We start from the raw sequence: 6,000 nt of genomic DNA on the forward strand, positions 1-6,000 counted from the left end.
ATAATAATACAAAAATATAAGACTTGTTGTATTCCACATGAATAATTTGTTGGCAGTATGTGAACCGGTATGAGGACATAATGACATTGTGTGTTGTTATTGATGTCAATATGATGAAGAGAAGAGAACTGGTATAACACTGTGAATTGACATTTGTGCCAAAGTGAAGCGGTGTGTTTGTTCAAGGTGTACCGGCATATGGTAATGGGAACTGGTACATGGAAATGTTGTATGACTACCAGTTGGTAGTCTGAACTTCAGGGTTTCTGATTGAAGTGCTTCAAGCCTGTGTGGCTCAACTGATGACTTTGTGTGATGAGTTAGCATGGTGACAAAGAACAGATCGTGTTGCCACATAGGCCTTGTGTGCATGAAGGATCTTGCATGAAGGAGATTGTTCCTATCTACCTTGGGAATGTGTGAAGTCTATAAACGGTGATAACGTGTGATGGGTTATCAGCCGCCATGAAATCGGTGGAAAATGAATGATAGAGAATGTCTTGAGATTGGATCAAGACTGTTGCATTTAATGCAGTGTGCTCAATGGTCAGGATTGAATTGTTTGAATTCCTTAACCTAATAGGTTTAGGGTTTAGGGTTTATGCTACCGACCTATCTGTTTTCCTATAAGGTCGATGTTGTGTTTCTTTCTGAGGTTGTTGGCAAAAGTTGTGTGTGTGTATCCAAGAGAAGAGATATGTGATTCTTGCCAGACTAGAGGAGAGAAGTGATACCTGCATAGTGTAAGTGTAGAAGGTGAAGAGGAGCTAAAGTGGATCTGCATTGGCATTGAGTGTTGTTACCAGATCATTGTAATACCTGTTGATCTCTAACCACCTCAATAGTTGGAAAATACCTTAACAGGGTAGCTTTAACTGGCTTACTATAAATCCTTTAACAGGGTGACTCAAAACCATTGAGTTCTTGAAATCCTCTAACAAGGTAACCTTTAACAGGGTTTAACCCTTAACCGGGTATTCTAGCCATCCCTTAACCGGGTGATCCCTAACAGGATCAGTTCCTAACTGAACCTATTGTATCAGTCTTTAACCGGACAAGGCTCCTAACAGAGTGGACTTCTAAAGAGTTCAAAAAAAAGCTTGTGGGTATTCATCCCCACTGTGGTTTTTCCCAGTTGGGTTTCCATGTGAAAAAATGTGTGTCATATGTGATGTCTTCTTCATGTGATGCTATGTTGTTTTCTGTCAAGCGGTTAATCATGTTGATCTAGTTGTTTATATATATATCTTTGATGGTAGATTACCTGTTCATGCACTAGGGTGAAATGAAAATGAAGTGTTAGATTGTATGAGAAGATAAGTGTCAACCGGTTTATGCTTGTCGTAGTTATTCTGAGTTTTGTTGGATGTACTCTGTTTAAAGACCGGTGTTACTGTTTGTTTGTCAATGCACAATGTCTGGTGACAAAATAGTTTAAGATTGTGTTTTTGTCTGTACTGATTCACCCCCCCCTCTCAGTACCAGTTTGGTACTATTCATTCATCATTGAGTTATCAATTGGTATCAGAGAATCCTCCAGGTCCTCTGTGTTATAAGCTTAACTGCTTGAGGTAAAGATCCCAGTCTAATGATGAAGAGGGAAGGTCCAAAGTTCAACAGAGAAAACTTCAGTATATGGAAAGACAGAATGAAGATATACATCAGAAGCATGGGTGCTCAACACTGGAGCTATGTTGAGAATGCCTATATTGTCCCTACCGGTACTCTCACCGATGACCAAAAGAGAGAAATGCAGGAGAATGAGCAAGTCATGGAAGCCCTAATTAGTAGTTTATCTGACATTGAGTTTATTGATATCCAAGATAAGGTAAATCCTAAAGAGGTATGGGATACTCTTGAAAATATCTATCGTGGCGATGAGCATGTAAAACAAGCTAAGGAAGAAAGCCTCAGAGGGAAGTTTGAAGACATGCGAATGGTTGAAGGTGAGACCATTCAATAGTATGGAATAAGAATCAAAACCGTTGTTGGAGATATCAAGAGTGCAGGTGGTAAAATGGAAGATTCCACTATGGTAAGCAAAGTCTTGAGATCCTTATTACTGGTCTATGCAATAAGGGTTGCTGCTATTCAGGAGCTGAGATCAATAGACAAGACTAAGGTATCCCTGGACTCCATCATTGTAAAGTTGACAGCCTATGAGCTAAATAGTTTTGATGATAGTATTCAAAAGACTGAATCAGCTTTTAAAGCTTCTATTGTACCATCCAAAAAAGGAAAAGAAGCTAGCACTAGTGGTGAACCAAGACAAAGCAGAGAAATGGATGATGAGGAGAGTTTGATGGCATTTGAAGCTCTTCTTGCTAGGAAATTTCCTAGGGGAACTAGCAAATATAGAGGTAAGCTTCCTTTGAAATGCTTTTCTTGTAACCAAATAGGACATATTGCTGTAAACTATCCTAATGGTGACAACAAGGACAAACCAGAAAGGTTCAAGAAATTCAAAGGAGGAAACCAGAGAAACTGTTTTGTGGTAGTTGATGAAGGTGTCACAGACGAAGAATCAGAAGATGAAGAAAATGAAGATATTGTTTTTGTTGCTGTCAAGGAAGATGTGTCAGACAAGAAGGCTCTTGTCTCCTAGTTTGATAATTATAATGAGTGGATTATTGAGAGTGGCTGTTCTCACCATATGATTGGTGACCGGAGCAAGTTTCTATCCTTGGAAGAGTATGATGGTGGTGTGGTTTTCTTTGGTAATGATGCACCATGCATGGTCAAAGGCAGAGGGTCCATCTCTCTGAATGGAAAGAGTAGTGCTGACAATGTGTATTGGGTTGATGGTCTCAGACACAACCTTCTAAGTGTTTCCTAGCTGAATGACAGTGGTCTCACTCTGGAATTCAAGAATGGAGTGTGCAGAATCAAAGGAAAGAATGGTGAATTGGTGGCCACCGGCATGTAGACCAAAGGTAGCCTATTTCAACTAAATGCAAATATAAGTACATTTCTTATGGCTAAATTTGATGATAGCTGGATATGGCATAGGAGACTTTGCCATGTGAACTTTGATAACATTGTGAAGGCTTGTAAGATCAAGGTAGTTAGAGGGTTGCCGGTGCTACGTAAACTGGATAATACCTTGTGCAGAGAGTGTCAATTGGGGAAAATGTCTTCCTCAACCTTTAAAGGTAAATCTTTCACTGCTAACAATTTGCTTGATCTTGTGCATACTGATTTGTGTGGTCCTATGAAAACTAGGAGTGTGCAGGGTGATAGGTACTTCATGATTCTCACTGATGACTGCTCAAGAATGATGTGGGTCACATTCTTGAAAGATAAGTTTGAAGCTTTTGTAAAGTTCAAAGCTTTTAGAGCATTAGTGGAGAAGGAAAGTGGTAAAAGGATCAAGTGCCTGAGAACTGATCAAGGAGAGGAATTCACTTCCAATGAATTCAACAAGTACTGTGAAGAACATGGCATCAAGAGGCAACTGTCTGCCCCCCAGACTCCACAACAGAATGGCCTAGCAAAGAGGAATAACCAAACTGTGGTTGAAGCAACTAGAACTATGTTGATTCAAGGAAAGGTATCCCACACCTTTTGGAGAGAAGCAGTGAGTACTGCAGTCTACACAATGAACCAGGTACTCATCAAGAAAGGTAAGGATAAAACTCCTTATGAGTATTGGACCGGTAAGACACTTGTGGTTAGCTACTTTAGAGTGTTTGGTAGCAAATGTTACATCAAGAGGAGTGAACACCTGAGAAAATTTGATGTGAAATGTGATGAGGGAATATTCCTAGGGTATTCCACAAAGAGAAAAGCTCTCAAGTGTTTCAATAATAAGACTCAAAGAATTATGGAAAGCATCAATGTAAGAGTTGATGAAACATCTGAGAAAACTGAGGAAACAGATAGTGAGCAAGTGATAAATGAACCAGTTGTAACCTTCTGGGAACCGATTGGTAGTCAATCGAGTACCAGTAACAGTGTTCCTACACTGGTAGATGTAGATGTTGATACTGATGGAGATGAGGATGAAGAAGAAAAGAACGAGGAATCTATCAAGACCATTCCTCGATATGTCAAGCTGAATCATGATCCTAAGAAGATCATAGGAGATAAGGATGCAGGAATCCTTACAAGAAGAAAGGTAAGAGAAAACTCATGTATGATCTCTAAATTTGAGCCTAAATCATTCAAAGAGGCACATAAAGATGAAGACTGGATCAAGGCAATGGAAGAGGAACTTGACCAGATAGAGAAAAATGGTACATGGTCTTTGGTACCCAGATCGGAGCATAAAAATGTCATTGGTACCAAATGGGTTTTCAAAAATAAGCTAAATGAGGATGGCACAGTGATTAGGAACAAAGCCAGACTGGTGTGCAAAGGATATGCCCAAGAAGAAGGAGAAGACTATGGAGAAACCTTTGCTCCTGTAGCCAGATTGGAAGGAGTTCGTATGCTTCTTGCATATGCAAATTTTAAAGGATTCAAAGTATATCAAATGGATGTAAAATATACATTTGTAAATGGTGTACTTGAAGAGGAGGTGTATATAGAGCAATCAGATGGGCTTGCTCTATTTGAAGATAGTGACATGGTGTGTAGGCTACATAAAGCCCTATATGGTCTAAAGCAGGCACCTAGAGCATGGTATGAACACCTGCATTCCCATCTTGTGAAGATTGGATTTGAGAGAACAAGTGAAGATAGAAATATCTACTTTAAGTCTGAAGGAGATCAAATCCTAATCTGTGAGGTATTTGTTGATGACATTATCTTTGGTGGAGATGACAAGATGAGTCATGAGTTTGCAAATGAGATGAAGAAAGAGTTTGAGATGTCACTCATAGGGGAGATTATCCAGTAGATGAAAGATGGAATCTTTATCACTCAGTCTAAGTATGTCAAAGAGGTGTTGAAAACCTTTGGCATGGGAGATAGCAAACCGATTGATACACCGATGGTGACTGGTTCTAAACTATCCAAAGAGGATGACTCGACATTAGTTGATGAGAAGGAATACCGATCAATGATTGGTAAGTTTCATTATGTAGTGCATACCAGAGCAGATATTGCACATGTAGTTGGCATTACTACAAGGTTCCAGAAAATCCCAAGAGAATCCCACTTGGTTGCAGTCAAGCGGATTCTTAGGTATCTGAAGGGAACTGTTGATTATGGATTGTGGTATGCATATAGCAAGGATTTCAACTTGGAAGTATACATAGATGTCGATTGGGCAGGTAATGTACATGATCGGAAAAGCACAACCGGTGGTGCATTCTTTCTCGGTGGTAGACTGGTTTCATGGATGAGTAAGAAGAAGAGTTGTATCTCTCAATCTACAGTGGAAGCAGAGTATGTTGTAGCTTTCATGAACTGCACTCAGACAATTTGGATGAAGCATGTATTAAGTGGCTTCAAAGTTCTTGTATTTGAACCAGTAAGTATATTTTATGACAATACTAGTGCAATTAACATCTCCAAGAATTTGGTTTTACATTCTAGAACCAAGCACTTTGAGCTTAAGTATCATTTCTTAAGGGAAAAGGTTCATAACAAAGAGATTGCACTAGAACATGTTTCCAGTCAGGAGCAGTTAGTAGACATATTCACCAAGCCTCTCCCAAAGGCTACATTTATGTACTTAAGAGGTGAATTAGGGGTGTTTCCCCTTCAGGAGATAAACTAAAGGCACATGCTCCACATCAGTTAGGTATTGCATAGTTAATTTTTTTTGGATTGATGTGTTGAAGGATGCTACTCCTCAGGGGAGCAACATAATGGAACATGGAAGCTTGTGCCTCCACTTTGGCATTGTTGTCAAAGGGGGAGAAGATGTGAAGTGAAGAAGATGTGAAGTGGAGAAGATATCTGCAGAAATTGGGGGAGAAGATGTGAAGCGAAGAGATATCTTTGTATATTGCCATCAATACCAAAGGGGGAGATTGTTGGCAGTATGTGAATTGGTATGAGGACATAATGACATTGTGTGTTGTCATTGATGTCAATATGATGAAGAGAAGA

This window comes from Cryptomeria japonica, chromosome 4, assembly GCF_030272615.1.
Source record: "Cryptomeria japonica chromosome 4, Sugi_1.0, whole genome shotgun sequence".
Classification (NCBI taxonomy): domain Eukaryota; kingdom Viridiplantae; phylum Streptophyta; class Pinopsida; order Cupressales; family Cupressaceae; genus Cryptomeria; species Cryptomeria japonica.